Source organism: Rhamphochromis longiceps, linkage group LG17, assembly GCF_057381845.1.
Source record: "Rhamphochromis longiceps isolate RC_006_pf linkage group LG17, R_longiceps_female_GT1.1, whole genome shotgun sequence".
In the NCBI taxonomy this organism is placed as follows: Eukaryota; Metazoa; Chordata; class Actinopteri; order Cichliformes; family Cichlidae; genus Rhamphochromis; species Rhamphochromis longiceps.
The window spans coordinates 11,083,684-11,101,622 of record NC_140573.1 but is presented as its reverse complement, the minus strand read 5'-3'; the positions used below and the strand labels follow the sequence as shown (position 1 = coordinate 11,101,622).

Here is a 17,939-nt window from a genome sequence, read left to right as displayed (position 1 = left end):
CCAAGGCTACCGTCTGTCGGGCAGTCAGGAATGTTACCGTTGCACTGAAATGTCTCCTGTACTCGTCTGTGGTGTTCCCCGGTCATAGACCCACAAGATTTATCAAAGAGGGATGCCACAAAATTGCAGGTATCAGGATGACCAAAACTTAATTCATGATGTGGTGATATTTGAACTACTACTTAAATTTTACATTTATTTTCACGGTTCCCAGGCGTGGTTGGCTGTATAGATGGCACTCACATTCCAATCATTGCTCCTTCGGTAAATGAAGGAGACTATGTGAACAGGAAGTCTTTCCACAGCATTAATGTACAGGTACATAGTTCCCTGTAGCATTTCAAACTAACAAATTATTTTATTATAGTAATGGATGCTAATTTGCGTTCTCTGCACTGTGAAGATCATATATGATGCTGCCAACATTATCACAAATGTGGACGCCAACTGCTCGGCCTCTGTGAGTGGTGGTGGTGGAGGACCCCCACCTGTTTTTCGGGCCTCCGCTTTTTTTCTGTTGGCTATAACGGGTCACATTTGAGCATACAGAGTAAGCAAATATGTACTTGTAATGTGCTCAGATAATTTCAATAAGTGCTTACAGAAAGAAAATTAATGTAGCCTCTAACTGCAATTGATTTACATGGGACAAACAGACCAAGCACTATGGCTCATAATACAATTACAGCTTACCTGTTTGGACTATATTTTTATATTTCATTTTTACTTGCTGCCAGGAACGTTTGGGGCCTGTTGGGTCACATCAATGTTTAAATTAACACTCACGCATTGACTCTGTCGGCTATGTTTTGCCATGCATGCTCCCTTTCTTTTGCAGCTGAGGCTGTGTTACTTTTTTCCCGCAAAATTTGCATGTTATCGGCATATGCTGCCATCAGAATTTCGGCCTCAAGCGCTGTAAAATACATTGACCGCGCCTTCTTTCCCTCCATCTCCATGGTGACTCGCTTAATCTGTGCTCCACTAATCAGGGCTTTACGTATTCTCGTGCGCGCGCTTAACTTGGGGTTAAAGCAACTCCGCGTTGATTGAACTACTTGTTATCAGCCTTTCTGAAACCGAATATTCCGAGTTGGACAGTTCGGGGTTACTCAACCCTGAGTATCGTTTTTCACTCTGAGTTTTCTAAACCGGTTTCCTGAAATAGGGCCCAGGTCTCTGTGGCTTTTAAACCCCAAAACACGCTGCGCCAAAAATTGGTCCACCCCAAGGATCGGGTCCCCCGACACAAACAGAGTAAAATAGTGTACGCTGTTAAGTGCCAGGAGGATTGCCAGGATTTATACATCGGGGAAACCAAACAACCTCTGGCGGAGCGGACGGCACAACACAGAAGAGCTACCTCGTCTCGCCAGGACTCTGCGGTCTATTTACACCTACAGGCCAGTGGACACTCTTTCAATGATGAGGATGTACACATCCTGGACAGAGAGGAACGCTGGTTTGAGCGCGGAGTCAAGGAGGCCATTTACGTGAAAAGGGAAAGACCATCTCTGAATCGAGGAGGGGGCCTAAGGGTACATCTTTCGCCATCTTACAATGCTGTGATTTCAGCCATTCCCCAACTCTCTGTGAATGGTACTCATGGCCATTGATCTGTGGTCTTTGATCAGTGGGTTTTGGTCAGTGGTTGTTGATCAACGGTCATGAGAATTTTCGTAATTATGATTAAGGAACTGACCTCCCAGCCCATTGTTCCCTCGGTGGGCTGGTTTCAGTCATTATACAAATGTACTGTTTATAAGATTTGGAGAACCCTGCAGTCAGCTGAGACTGAAGAAGTCACTTGGATGAGTGACGAAACGTTTCTCCCACAAAACGCTACGTCCAGATGAACAGAATCAACTTTGGAGATAGAAAAATATAGTTTTTCATATAAACTTGATTATTGTCTGTAGTAGGGCTGCCACAAACGATTATTTTCATAGTCGACTAGTCATCAATTATTTTTGCGATTAGTCGACTAATCAGATGATGTATCCATTGGACGTAAAACATACGGCCTATTGCACCAGCATTCATCTGCTCTTATATAACTATAATTAGTTTACTGCTTGAAGTGTTTAAAGTATGTGCTAACTAAAAATAAAGACAAGATGATAGATTAGACTTTTAATAAATTTGGAAATTGTCTCAGTGGTTTAATAAATTAAGTCGTCTGCTCTTTGCTCCCTAAAATTTAACAGGACATTGGAGTAAATTCTCGACCATCTCAAACTTCTGTTTAATCAGTTTTCTGTTTGACGTTTATTCAGATGTGTAAAATCTATAACTTTAATCTCAGCCAAACCGAATTACTCCGGAACAAATAAAACACTGAAAAAAGCCAAACAATAACATTTTTTAGGTTATCTAAGTGACTTATATATCATGTTTAACCTGAGTAGCAAAAGACCGCGGGGGTTTGAAAACGATGTGCCGGGTGTTCGCTGTTCTACACGGATCTAGTGAACCTTACCCCAGCTAGCTATCAAGCTGGTGGGTAACAGATGTCTCTGAAAACGTCGGTGCACTTTTGCAAATATGTGGTGTCTTGATAAACTGAGCAGATGTTTGAGGTTTACACAGCTACATTCTCTCTGAAAATATGTTAAACGTTTATTTTGTGACCCAGAAACAGTAATAAGAGTAATACTAGAAAGTAGGGCTGCCACAAACGATTATTTTGATAGTCGACCAGTCACCGATTATTTTTGCGATTAGTCGACTAATCAGATCCATTGGACGTACAGCTTATTGCAGCATGCATCTGCTCTTATATAACTATTATTAGCTTATAGCTTTAAGTGTTTAAGGTCTGTGCTAACTAAAAATAAAGACAAGGTGATAGTTTATTAAATTTTAATGAAATTTGCAGATTGTTTCGGTGAAGTTTAATAAACTCCTTGCTATCTAAAATATAACGGGACACCGGAGTATATTCTCGAGCATCTCACACTTCTGATAATCAGTTGTCTGCTTGATGTTTATTCAGCTGTGTAATAACAACACGTTCTCACTCCCAACTCGTCAAACGTGTGACGCATGGTCAGGCTCCCTCTGCTGCACTTATGGACGCGCAGGGTACCCCCCTCGCATCGGGAATTGACGTGAAGGGTCCTCCGATTGAAGAGATTGCCGCGGAAGAGCCTGTTGTCCGTATATATTTCCGAAATCACATTGTAGTGACGTATACTGAACACAATAAATTATATAATGTAAACAACTACCTGAAAAACAGGTAGAACGATGCTTTTGTATGGTTTATTGCATTTACGGAGGGAGTGATGTATGCTGGGTAATGGCACAGCTAGCTACTGGGTGACTTTATTCACCCGCTTCGGCTGTTATCAGTCCATACAATGGGCGTTATTAGCACAAATCAGTCCCATAGATATGGGCCATCTCCTGCTAGATTGTTCAGAAGGTTGTTCTCATCCATCCAGATGGAGGATCACTAACAGGAGCGTGGAAGACTCCAGAATCCACTCTGGCTGCAATCCGGTGGATATGCAGTGTGTACAGGTAAGACCATTTAAACGGACAGCATTTATAGAATGACTATTAAAAGGCAGCGAGTGTCAGTAATGTTAATGTGGTTATGTTAGTAATACACCGAGTGCTAATATAACAGCTTTAAGATGCATTTGTAGATATTATTACGTGTTTTACCGTCTTTATGGTGCTAGCTTAAAGTTACGGTGTAAACGTTAGCTTATATTGGAGGAAAGCTGTTACTGGTTAAACGATGTTAGCACAGAAATATTAGCTTCTGTCATGACTGATGAAGTTACTAGTTAATAAAGTTTCCAGTAAAGTGTTTAATCGCAGCCACAGACTGACAGCAAATATCTCGATTAGCTTCAGTGCATCTGTAATAAATATGTGCAAGTTTCAGTGCTTCGTTTAAACTGTATGATACTTATACTGACCCAGGGTCAGTGTAAAATACAATCCTAGCTGTGTGAACAAAGCCTGGCTCCTTTAATCCTGCATGACAAACCTCAGGATGCAGGTTATTATTACTCTTTCCTGCTGGCACACCTGTCACACCTGAGAGTCAGCGAGAAACTTACAGTGACGTGGACATCATGCAAAGACTGCCAGACTCTGTAATACTGCAAATGATCAGTGACTCAGGTTAACACTAAACTTTAAACGGCACCTCTGTGTCTCTGTGTGCTGAACATCTAGGATTGAGTCAGGCTGCATCAGCTGAAGCTGTTATTTGTATATATCAGTATTTTTTATTCGGGTGTGGGGAAAATACGTAAGACTGCAGTGAAGCGATGCACCAGATTAATCCCTGGCCAAAGGTATCGTACTTAAATCAGACTACTGATCCAGCCACATCAGCCTTTTGTGAGGTCTGTTTAAAGTAGACTAAAAGTGAACTGATGAACTCTGATGTCTGTCTCTGTGTTAGTCCTCTGACAGACTGGTGACCTGTCCAGGTGTGCTCTACCTATGACTACTGGGACAGGCTCTAGCCTCTGTAATAGAAATGTTCTGTATTCTCATTTAAAGTATTTAAGTGCTTATGCATATGCTTAGTTGTGACACTGTTACTGTTCAGTGAAACTTTCTAAAACTAGATGAACTTACTTCAGCGTCAGCAGTTTGAGAAAACAACTCCCTTTACAGGTGCTGATAAGGGCACAAAACAGCATAACCATTGATCCGTTAGGTTTCATAGCGAGACACGTGAAGTGTGGTAGGATCAGTTTGTAACTTCCTCCCTCTTCCTTGGAATGCATAAAGGAGGAGGAGCACCACTTCTGTGGCAGCGCTGACATGACTGAACTGTGATGTTTGATGTGTGTTGGCGCAGTAATAAATAGCTTGATCACAGCTCTTTCTGTGTTGCAGACTTTATTTAAAAAATTCCACGACACCTCCCCCACCCTCCCACTGTGAACATGAATTGAATATTCAGAAGACATTTGTTTAAATAGTTCTACAAATCTGAGCTGTTGGTGTGTCCTTGGATTGTGTGGTAATAATATTAGAGCCTGCAATCTTTCTTACTGAAACTCTACTATGAGTCATGTTACCTGAGATTAATTCTATGTTTACCTGTCAGCCTGGACGAATGTGCTGTGTGAAGGAAATTAAATCAGATCTGAACTGCGTACATTTAAGGAACCTGTTCATATTTAATATGAACCAGTGATTTTTTGATTGCTGATTCCAAAAGAGTCTTTGTGGAAATTCTGTTTGGCTTTTTGTTATTTTAATTCTCTTTTCTGTTTTCCAGAACAGTTCTCCACAGTCGCTGTCCACATGGGTCAGTGGGACCAAGAAGCACTCTGCTAATGTGTGGACTCTGACCAGCAACATCCAGCAGGACCCAGACAGTGTTTTCTATCTCCCAGCTGGAGTTTTTGTTTGTCTGTGACTGGAGAGTCAGATTTTTGTTGAGCTTCACACTTGCAGAGGTAAGTCAGTTTGTAGAGATCCCTCCCACCCTGGCTTTTATGTGCTTGATTTCTTATCTGAAAGAGTAATATTTCAGTGACTGCTGCTTGTACCACAGGTTAATACACTCTACTGATTCCTGATGGGAGAATCATCACCTCTGCCAACAAAGAAGCCTGGTGGATGTTTGTTTACAGTCTGATGATGGGACATCATGCTCTGCATCTTCAAAGTTTGCCTCCTCATTATTATTCATACCCAGTAATGTGAAGTATGCTTATATCTACTATAACTGAACCAACCTGGTGCACTTCATTGAGTCTGAATGTTGGATGTTGTGTATCTCGTGTTCTCTGGGCTTTGTTGTCCTCAGTCTTTTCACAGGATCAGAAAACAAAACCAGGAGGCGCGTAAATGTTTCTTCTGGATGATGATAAGACTGTGACACGGGATGCCACCTTTGGTCTTGTGATGAAGCAAAGCTCAGGAAGAAGTGGGATTAAATGGTACCCACATGTGTGCTGCTGAGAAGGATGTACAGGGGCACCTGCAGCCAAATCCAAGCCTCAGGTTAGTTGTAGTTGCAGAACGCTATAGGACTGAGACAGCTGAGGCATCAAATGTTTGATTAAACGGATGAAAAAGAGAAGTTTCTTCCCTATAATTATCACTTCTTAAAATCTGTAGCAACTTCAAGTCTGTCAGCGTGCTGAGCATGCTCAGAATGTGACAGTATATTTTTGTTCAATATTTAATTTCTTTCAGTTGCAATTGATAAATGAAAAAATATATATATTCTTATAATTTAGCAAACTAATTTATCAAAAAAAATATACATATATCTGTATTCGTTTTAATAAATTAATTTGACACCTGTATTGAAAATACCATATTGTATTCATACAGAATCAGTTTGGTATCATTGTTTGTCTGATTGTTGAAACTAAGAGCTACTTTGATCTGTTTAGATCTAAAGTATCCAAAGTTGAGCTCTGATGTTTCTTCACCCCTGTGTGTGATATGTGATTCCTACATGCTGGCAGAGCAGAGCAGCAGTTTGTGCTCACAGATGGTGACGGTGTGGAGAGACGGTGGTGTTTCCTCAGAAGAACCAGCAGAGTCACTTGCTGACTGATGCTCGTCTGCACTGCACAGAGGAAATCAACTGACCGAGGTTTGTCCAGTGACGTGTTATGAAATGTATATTTGTTTTATGCTTAAAGTTATGTTTTTCTTGACAGAGGCTCTGCAGAGGTTAGACAAAGCAGAGAAAACATGTGCTTTACATTTTACTGTGATTTATTGAGATATTTGTTGCCTGATTTTCAGCAGGAATGCAGAAATAGAATCAAAGGGAGATGTTTTTGATGTTTTTGTAATGATGTAAGTAAATCTTCAATATTATTTATTTGCTTGGTTATATTAGGAGTGTTTCTGAGGGAGGAGGGAGGAGTCATCATCCAGGTAAAGTGACGTGGATCCGTGGACACACTTGTCTCCCCTTTAAAGGAGACGATCCAAGTCATCCTTAAACGTTAGTGCTTTCAAATACACAAACATTTTTAAAGGACAAAAATGAACATCCAACTTTGACTGTAATACAAAATAAATCTTTGCATGTGTGTTTTCAAACTCTCAGATGGGCAGCATATCAGTCTTGGACTGTCTAACCTGCAGCACTGAATGACCACCACACATGAGCATGTTCCTGCAACATTCAGCATCTGATCCTTCATCTGTGTGCTTCTGCTTTTGGTAAGTAGAGTTACCCAACTCCAGTAACTCTAAACACATGCCATCCATTTCTAACGGCCTGGTTACTTTCCTGTCAGTTACTTTAGAAACCATGTGGTCACCTGACCTAACACTGTTTCTTCTTCTTCCCCTTAATGTTCAAGTGTCACATGTCAAACAGCTGGAGAGGAAACTACACCAGTGTACTGGGATGTTTCAGCAACACGTGCCAGATGCTGTTCCTTCATGGTGACATCACCAGAGACAGCCCCGCCCACCTCAGGACCTCGCCATTGATCATGATGATTATAATGATGACAGCGAGCGGAACTAAGACTGTAAAAATCCACGACCAGAATTTTTCTTTCTAATTATGAATGAATACTGAGAGCCTCTTTCTCTGTTTTGTCTGTTTTGTTTTTTACCTCATTTGTTACTAACAAAGTTCACAAACTCACACAGTTTACATTCTGTATGTTTCCATCTTTACCTGCCACACTCTAACTGCATTTAAGAAAATAATCCTTAGAAATCGTCGTTTTTCTCTTTTGTAATTGATGATAATTCAGTGAATATGCTGCGCTGCTTCCTTTTATTGCGTCACACATTGCTTTATGTTTTTCAGTGTCCGGTTATTTTTTACTGCTGTTTGAATTCTCTGTATGTTTGACCCTGTAGACTGTTTGATGGACTGCTTGTCTTCCTGTTTGTTACCGCTGCCTGTTTTTTAATAAAGATTTGGATGTCTGACTTCAACACAGCCTCTGCGTGTCCTCCCTTTGTGTCCTCTTCCTCTGTGAATGTGTTGCATGTGTCACAGATTCATTTTATTAACAGCTTTCCCACAGTGAGTTGCATCAGCATTCATTCACAGCACATTGCAGAAGGATTCAGATTAATACAGTGATCTTATGGTCAGAATCATCCTGACAGAGTGCCACTGTAAACTATCTTTCATCAGGTAAATTTTAAAGTTCAGGGGCAGGAGTTATGAAGAATCATACTGACATTAGGACTAATAATATGTACCGTAATTGTCGGGCTATAAGCCGCTACTTTTTGCACAAGCTTGGAACCCTGCGGCTTTTAGTCAGGTGCGGCTTTTCTATGGATTGTCCATGATTTTTGTCATATCGTAAGACGATTTGTTTTGTTTGTTCCGCTGTTGTACGGCACTACGTTGCCTGGCGGAAGGGCATGTGATCAGACACACAGTATCTGGGTTCAAGAGTGGTATGTTGGTCACGTGTCCATCCGCCAGGCAACATAGTGCCGTACAAGTAGCGCGAAAAACAAACTTCAAATTAACGCTACGCGTTCAGCGGGAGTCGTGGATGACGAGCGGCGATAAACTTGCGAAAAGCAAGTTATGCTCAACTCCACCGGTGGAACCTGACAGCGTGGAAAAGTGTGAAAACATCCACGATCACCAACGGATTTTGAAGGGCTGCACTGCTGCATGATGGAGAGGAGGACACCGCCACGGCCCTTCTGAGGGTGTTTGACTCTGACACTGACAACGAGGATTTCTTTGGTTTTGTAAGTGACAACGAAGGAGAGAAGCTGAGAGTGGATGACGTAGCCATCCTGAGCCTGTTCGTATCCGACACTGGAGAAGAGGACTTTGGTGGTTTTAGTGCGCAGGAAGATGGTGGTGAATGACTGACTTTTCTTCTTGTTAAAGCCGTGTCACTGCACCTGAGCCTAAAAGGTAGTCCGAATCTATTTTTCTGGTGTGCTGTAGGTTATTGTTATGTACTACATTTGTTACTCATTTATGAAGCACAGTACATGTTTCGTACTTGTAATTACCGCTACTTGTACATATACCTAAAAAGTTATGCAAATATGTACCCATAACTTGTTTTTCAAAATATTAATAAAAGGGGTGTGTCTCCAAACAGCCATCTCTTTCCTGACAATTCCCTTTGTGCATATTCTCTTACATATGATAAGTCAACATTGAAACACCTGCGGCTTTTGGTCAGGTGCGGCTAATGTATGTACAAAACAGGATTTTCCCCTGATTTTAGCTTGTGCGGCTAATATTCAGGTGCGCTTTGTAGTCCGGGAAATACGGTACTTACAAAGTCAAAGTTTTTTAATTATGCTAGAATATTGGAAGACAATCAACTTTTAGTGTTTTCTGCATATTAATTATTCTGAAATAGAGACGTGACTCTAACTGTACAGAAGCACTAAACAACTGACAATCTAACAGACATCATTGGCCTGAGCTGTCATGCACAGTGAGTCTGATCCTTTGCTGTGAGAGTCTGACAAGCATGTTTCTGGTCAGTTTGGAAGAAATAATATCACAATGTTGATCTTTTTTTCAATATTCCTTCTCTTTTACAACATAAACTGTGATCAAAGGTACTTATGTTCACAGCATGTAATAATACTGACAGTCCAGGGCATTGTGGTCTGTTGAGCTAGGGTTAGGGTTAGCAATTCAGACATATGTAATCAATATTAAACGTCTCTGACGTGGGCCACTGTCCGCAGTGTTGGGAAATCCATACCAGGCTGGAACGAGTCAAGGTAGGTGAGCATCCACGAGAAGACACAGCAGATGCATCCTACTAATACTGACAGGACCAGGAGACTCCAGAAACCGAGCAACTTCTCTTCAGTGCCATCCTCTCCTGTCACCCTCTCTGCCCGCAGCTGAGTATGGGGTGGAGAAGGGCGCAGAGAAACCCTTATTACTAATTTGTATTATAATTCAATTTTCATGAAATATTCATATTCAGTATTGGTCCTTTTATATTATAACCACGTATCCACCCAGGCTCATGGTGGGGCAGGGCTCTGTCCTGGGATGCTTGTACACCTGACCAGGTATCCAGTCTGTCAGAATTGTTTTCAATATTTGGTTCAAAAACATGAGTGACAACAAAAATCCAACTAGGATTCTTGCATATGATGAATGAAGTCTGTCTTTGACTGTATTGTCCAGCTGATCCATCAAACCCCCAGCAGGTGAACCTTATTCATGACATAACACGGCAACAATGTAAAAAATGAAACAGCAACAGTCTAAATGTAAAGTGCATTCTAAACTCCTCTTCAATAAATCATATGCAAAGAGTCATTCAGGACTGTAAAACGTGAACTACAGAACCCAGAGTCTTCATCATTAAATCTCTGGTTGCTTCATTTTTCTATCCTATATCAGATACTTTAAGGTTAGGTTAGGTAAACTTGCATTCTCATGGTGAGGCAAAGTGCTTTATGTGTGTGTGTGCGTGTCATGAACGGCTATAAAAGGCCTATAATTAAAGAACAAAGCGGGGTTTGAGTCCGAGTTGCAGCAGACTGTCACTACTTGTAAGTGGAACGCAGCCTTCCTACGGCGGACAGCTAATAACAGGAATCGGACGCGGTCCACCCAAGTCCACAGCAACCACCATAGCAACCGCCTAGCATGACCTTAAAAACACATTCTGTCTTCATAACTATCAAACACGTGAAATGATTTGCAAAGTGTGAAAGTGTTACAGCTGCAGAGAGCTATGGCGGTATCTTTGGAAGCTGTTTGCATAGCTAAGAATATACGATGTAACCATGGAGACAGTCAGTCACGTGAGCTAGCGGTGCATGTTTACTACAGTGAATAAGGTGATTGCGTGCACAGCGTCCACACGCTGCAGAGGGTAAAGACATTACTTCAATATTGTTTTATATTGATATATATTTGCCTTCTGTTTACCATCACCTCAGGTTCACCATCACAGTTTCAGCAGACAGATGCACACTGTCTAAATATCAACACATTCAAAAACTCATGTCTCAGAAATAAGCACAGCTGTTCATGTTTGTCATTAGAGTTTTATTTGTAAGAAAATTATGAGCTTCATATTGTGCATCAAATAAAAGAACATTTCACAACTCTGAGTCAACAGAAACAGGTAACAGAAATGTCTCTAATGTAGACATGTACAGTGTAGTGTAAGCATTAAAAGATCATAAAGGAAACACTAACATTTATGTGAAACTAATTGTAATAAAAAATGAACAGGTAGTTTATAGATGTAAAAGAAAGAATCTGAAAACAACACTTTTTTGGTCTAAGTGATCAAAGTAGAAAACAGAACTGATGTTCAAGAACAAACCGTAGCTGCACTAATATTACACATCTCCATTGTTGTGGTGAACAGACATGTTGCTTTTAAAACCACATGCAGTGTGTGACCGTGACTGTTCACTGAGACCATGAACGCCACTTCGCTGAAGCATTCTTCTTCTTCTTCTTCTAAATTGGAAGCAGAAGGAGCACGAGCTGCTTTGATCTACTGAAAGGAAAAAGCAGAACATCTGAGCTGAAACCATTAAGACAGGAACAATCATTCAATGCAGTGTCTCACGTATCTTAGCCTGTTACAACTGTTGATACAAGCTAAATACGGTTAACACACAGTGTCAGGGAGCTCCAGTGTGGGAACTAGTGGCTTTAGGTTTGTAGTCATTTAACTTTCATCCATTCATTCATTTAATTCAGGAGGAAGAAATGTCAGGTTGATGCAGGCTGGTTACATGCATTTGGTCCCATGCTGTCTTTAACTAAATGACTTGGTTCATTTTATGGCTGGGCTGTATGTGGGGTTATATCATGTTATTTGGGCAGGAGTACCTGTCCCCTGTTAGGCTTAGAAAGTTTCTCCATAAGTAGAGTTTCTAACTCTTCTAGCACATCTGTGGCTGACAGCTTTTTGGTGGCTCTTTTTACCCCACACTGGTTGTGAGTGTGTAAATAGCCCCACTAGTTCTTTTGGGTTGCAGTTAACTTGGGAGGAAGAGGTGGGTCTGCCATGACTAGATGAATAACAATTATCTGGGATACATAAATTTCATAATGCATGCATATATCTCTATAAACCTGCCTGAGGGCTGCCATTTTTTACATTCAGTTATTTCTTTGTTGAATCTAAATAATGAATGTGTTACAGTTAAAGTGACACTGGTCAGTGTAAATGGCTCATTGGGACACAGAAACCTTTAAATTAAACCCTTTCACCTGATATCGAGTGTCAAACAATATCACAGCTGTAAACGCTGTTTACAGTCAGAATTTATAAAACTATGATTGTAAATAAATTCAAACAAGTGAGCTTTTCTCTTTGTGCTGAATATCAACACTGTGATTTCTTAGACTGTAAGCTTTACTTCAGCACAACCAGTTGTAGAAGCTACCACTCCAAATGTCTTTGATAACAAGACAAAAATACCTTTTCAGTACACGGCCTGAAGTTCTTCTCTGACATCTTCTGACATCAGCTTTGTCTGCTGGTTTGAAGACAATAAACCACAAAAAAGATGATTTAGTCACTTTGTCTGTGTCATGCAGCTCGAATGTGTCGTGTAACGATGTTGAATAGCCGTCGTTATCCCTCTGCTGTGTCAGTAGGATTGTACTGTACAGCATCTCATTGATATGTGAGGAATGCTAATGTAACACGATAACAGACTTACATCATTAAAACATAAAGGGCAGGAGATATTTAGATATTTTTATATTTATATTACATTTTATAGCTGACGGATATTACTAAATAGATAGAATTTACTAAATAGCTGGATGAACATGAAAAATATGTCTATAATAACAAATGACCATGAGAGCCAGTAGAATTAATTCAACTGGACACTCAAAAGACGTCCTTAAATGCTCTTTAAGTGGCAGAACAAACGAACAAACAGTTAATCGCTTACTTGAGATGAAATCTGCTCAGCTACTTTGAAAACAGCTTCTAACTGGTTCCTCCTTTAACAGGATGACTGCTCAGGGGTAAGGCCATCATGCAGTCCAGCAACCTTTATGGTTCTGCTTTGATTCACCAGGAACTATTAGGGAAACCTTCCAGTGCCTCCTGTGAAAGACACAGACATAAACACACAAATATTTATTAACATGTTCCACAGTCTTCCAGTTTGATTTTCTCATCCTGTGGACAACAACGTACATGGATGCAGGTTTATTGTTAACTTTTGTAAAGTTTATTTAGTGAACATATCCAGCTGCAGCTCCACTGTGATCCTGAACTGGATAAGCACTTAAGAAAATGTGTCAATAAATGGACAAACATCAGGTTATTATATTTATCCAAACAGACGGGACCAATAATGCTTCACTGAGTTAGAGACTTTAACAGACTCTTCTATGCAAGAATGTCTCGTGCTGATAGACCTGCAAACTTGACAACAAAGGTTTTTCAGACTACATGTAGCTGTCCTCTACGTCAGCTCACACATTTAAATTCATGTCACACTTATTTCTGCTTTCCCATTTTATAACTATTACTTACATTTTGATTAGATACCTGGAGTTTGTAAATGATCAGATTACATAATTGGAATACAATGTATCCAATTCAGGGTCGCGGGAGGATGAAGCCTATCCCAGCTGATACAGGACAAAGACAGGCTGCCAGTTTATTGCAGGGCTAACACGATATGTGTAACAGAAGATCCACTTAAATGTTTGATATTTCTTAGGGTTAGGGTCATCATAATTATGACTATTATTTAAAGGTTTCTTTATAAATACATTTTGATTTTTTATAACCTCTAAAATATAAACCTGATCTATTTCAGATTCTGACCTCTGACCTCACTGCAGCTCCCTCTTGGAAGTACGTCTGCTTCTTGTCTACCCCCAGTGTTGACCGCCTGCCCTTGATATCACGTACTGTACCTGAGGAACAAAAAAGGACAAACACTTGCCTTCATTTAAGAAGTACATTCATACAGAGGTAATCTATGGAAACACACTAGTTCAACCTTTGGGAGAAATCAGTTCCTGTGAAACATTTCTGTAAATGAACATCATGTGGAGAATGAATGAAATGAGTTCTTCAGGTGACTCAGCAGTCGCACACTGACAAATGAAATCTAGTTAAACTATTAAGCATATTTGCTCTTCTGAAATCTGTGTTAAACAACAACAAACATAAGTTAGTAACAAAAATACAGCTGAGTAGAGGCTTTACAAACCACCAGCAGCCATAATGCTAAATTTTAATCTTCAAATGTTTCTGAGCCGTCTTCAACCTGCTTTTAACACATTAAAGTCCCACAGTCAATGCAGCCTGACTCAATCCTAGATGTTCAGCACACAGAGACACAGAGGTGCCGTTTAAAGTTTAGTGTTAACCTGAGTCACTGATCATTTGCAGTATTACAGAGTCTGGCAGTCTTTGCATGATGTCCACGTCACTGTAAGTTTCTAGCTGACTCTCAGGTGTGACAGGTGTGCCAGCAGGAAAGAGTAATAATAGCCTGCATCCTGAGGTTTGTCATGCAGGATTAAAGGAGCCAGGCTTTGTTCACACAGCTGGGATTGTATTTTACACTGACCCTGGGTCAGTATAAGTATCATACAGTTTAAACGAAGCACTGAAACTTGCACATATTTATTATAGATGCACTGAAGCTAATCGAGATATTTGCTGTCAGTCTGTGGCTGCGATTAATCACTTTACTGGAAACTTTATTAACTAGTAACTTCATCAGTCATGACAGAAGCTAATATTTCTGTGCTAACATCGTTTAACCAGTAACAGCTTTCCTCCAATATAAGCTAACGTTTACACCGTAACTTTAAGCTAGCACCATAAAGACGGTAAAACACGTAATAATATCTACAAATGCATCTTAAAGCTGTTATATTAGCACTCGGTGTATTACTAACATAACCACATTAACATTACTGACACTCGCTGCCTTTTAATAGTCATTCTATAAATGCTGTCCGTTTAAATGGTCTTACCTGTACACACTGCATATCCACCGGATTGCAGCCAGAGTGGATTCTGGAGTCTTCCACGCTCCTGTTAGTGATCCTCCATCTGGATGGATGAGAACAACCTTCTGAACAATCTAGCAGGAGATGGCCCATATCTATGGGACTGATTTGTGCTAATAACGCCCATTGTATGGACTGATAACAGCCGAAGCGGGTGAATAAAGTCACCCAGTAGCTAGCTGTGCCATTACCCAGCATACATCACTCCCTCCGTAAATGCAATAAACCATACAAAAGTATCATTCTACCTGTTTTTCAGGTAGTTGTTTACATTATATAATTTATTGTGTTCTGTATACGTCACTACAATGTGATTTGGAAAATGTCTAAATATACCGACAACAGGCTCTTCCGCAGCAATCTCTTCAATCGGAGGACCCTTCACGTCAATTCCCGACGCGAGGGGGGTACCCTGCGCGTCCATAAGTGCAGCAGAGGGAGCCTGACCATGCATCACACGTTTGACGAGTTGGGAGTGAGAACGTGTTGTAATAACTATAACTTTAATCTCAGCCAAACCGATTTACTCAGGAACAAATAAAATACCACAAAAAGCCAAGCAATAACATTTTTAAGTTATCTAAGTGACTTATATATGTTTAACCTGAGTAGCGAAAGACGGCGGTGGGTTTGAAAATGATTTGCTGGGAGTCCGGTGTTCTCACGGCTCTAGTGAGCCATGCCCTCGGCTAGCTATCGAGCTAGTGGGTAACAGACGTCTCCGAAAACGTCGGCGCACTTTTGAAAATATGTGGTGTCTTGATAAACTGAGCAGATATTTGAGGTTTACACAGCTACATTCTCGCCTGAAAATATGTTAAACGTTTATTTTGTGACCCAGAAAGAATAATAAGAGTAATATTAAAACTAACTAGCTGCCGCCATTGTTGGAAACTGAGCTGGGCACCGCTATGAATTCTGGGACAGAGCTACTTCTTCTTCTTCGGGGTTTAACGGCAGCTGGCATCCTTGTACATGCAGTGCTGCCATCTTCTGTTTCAGTCCATTATTACACTCTTAAATTCTACTACTTATTCCTGCGTCTTTTGTGATCTTACAAAGCTTCAAACGACGCGTCGACTATTAAATCAGTCGTCGACGATTCTGATAGTCGACGTAATCGTGACTAGTCGACTAATCGTGGCAGCCCTACTAGAAAGCGAAAATTTCAGAAGAAATTTTAAGTGTGCCTATGCTGCCGCTAATCAGTATAGTTTGCCATTCAAACGGCTACAGAGAGCAAAACTCAGCAGAGCAGCCATTCTCCACCATGAACTATGGTAAAAACAAACACCGCTCGCGCCTCACAGATGACAGCTTGCAGTTTTGTGTAAAGATGATGTGACTTCTTACAGCCCCGATTTGTAGACGCTGTGCGCAGAGGTTCATAAGCAGACCCGACAATTTCCTCGTGACGTCCTGCCACTTGCAAATGTGCCAGAAGAAGCAATGGAGTCAGCAGAGTCCACGTAACATCTTTAAAGTGCAGTGCTGCCATGTGTTAACATCTGAGACTTGAACATGAAGGACTGAAATAAATCTTTAGAGCATTAAACTGCTGGTGAACTGGACATTTTTTGTAGGTATCTCAAAAACTTTCAGTAGGAGAGTCTGCACTGTAGATACTGGGTTTTATTAAGAGAATGCAATTGCAACAATAACAAATTGAAAAGATTTTTTCATTCCCTGTAATGTATGGCTGCTGAGTAGCCACACCAGACATGCACACAGGGTGACTAGATCACAATAAGCCGCATGTCGGACTTTTCAACTCTTGCTAGGTAAACACAATAAGAATAAAGGGAAGTTTTCACTCCCCCTTGTTATTTCAGCTGCGGTTCTGTCTGGTAACAGTCTATAGGTTTGAGTAAGGATGTATCCATAGGTCTTTTTGGAGCACTAGCTGACAATTTATGAATCTTTAGCCAAATATCACACAAATATACTGTGTCGCTTCACACCATTTTTTCTCTTATGTGAAACTGAAAAATAACTCTATTTCTCAGTATATCTGTCATCTGCTTTGTGGTATTTTCCACTATATTGCGTAGAATGATATATTTGTTCATGATAAAAGCACCAACTTTATATGTACTGAGGAAAATCCAGTGTTTAGAAAGGTGGATGTCCTGCAGAGCCTGTAAAATGTGGGACATTGGTTCAAGATGTGGGAGAGGGGGGAAAGCATAAAAATGCTGTGCAGTCCCCCTTATAGAGGGACATCTGATCCCCCAACCTGCACATCATGAAGTATGAAGTAACACCAGTAACACAACACCTTATGGAGGTAAACCAATGTGTAGACAGTGATGTGCAAAGCTGTTCATAGGAACATCCTCCATCCATGGTGGTGTAATCTTTATTCTGATGCTGAATTGATTGATTTATGAATTTACTGTAAACATTTCTTACATTTTTCTTATTGCAAGCAGACAAACCTGTCCCGGGATTGTTCCTGCTCCTCCCCTTCATTTTATAAACACCTTAAATCAAACTCATTCCATTTTATATATTTTTTATTTTAGGATGATGTTTTCATACAATCCTCTACATCTGCATCAAACCAGGCTTGTCATATACAACCTGCTTTTAGTCGTATATATTATATCTTTGAGCAATTGCTCAGCAACAGAGTTGGACGTGCGTGCAGTCTGTGCTCAGACAGGTGACTGCTTGCACCTGTCTGTGGTAACACTGTCATGCACCATCATTAACAGTCTTGCACTATACATGCAGTGCGTATATCATATGTTGTGGCTCTATAAAAATCTATTTAGATCACAAACCTGTGTTTTGTTTGTTTGTTTGTTTCTTTCTTTCTTACTACTATTGTACATCAGTAAAGTGCAGGAGCCCATTTTTCCAACTAGATAAAAGTCTTATACAACCCAAGAAAACAGCTTAACCATGAATCACACTTTGTAATATCTGTGTTTGGCACTGTCATGTATTTTTAGACTCATATGTTTAATAACAAATA

At 40.4% G+C, this 17,939-nt stretch overlaps 2 long non-coding RNA genes across 7 annotated transcripts; one reads left to right on the top strand and one right to left on the bottom strand.

Annotated features, from left to right (window-relative positions):
• The first annotated feature begins 3,118 nt into the window (after window positions 1-3,118).
• LOC146649333 (uncharacterized) lies at window positions 3,119-7,725 on the top strand. 6 transcript variants are annotated; one of them, XR_014908171.1, is made up of 8 exons: window positions 3,122-3,525; window positions 5,258-5,446; window positions 5,537-5,650; window positions 5,792-5,988; window positions 6,462-6,592; window positions 6,845-6,952; window positions 7,058-7,173; window positions 7,317-7,725. It is a non-coding gene; the product is annotated as an uncharacterized LOC146649333 (long non-coding RNA). The 6 variants fall into 6 exon arrangements; XR_014908170.1 differs by having other exon boundaries at window positions 5,537-5,679; XR_014908173.1 differs by having other exon boundaries at window positions 3,119-3,525; window positions 5,537-5,988; window positions 6,472-6,592.
• Window positions 7,726-10,977: 3,252 nt separating this feature from the next.
• Window positions 10,978-17,585, bottom strand: LOC146649332 (uncharacterized). The gene is made up of 5 exons (XR_014908118.1): window positions 14,924-17,585; window positions 13,758-13,849; window positions 12,868-13,025; window positions 12,384-12,441; window positions 10,978-11,450 (listed from the first exon to the last, which is right to left on the bottom strand). It is a non-coding gene; the product is annotated as an uncharacterized LOC146649332 (long non-coding RNA).
• Window positions 17,586-17,939: the final 354 nt, after the last annotated feature.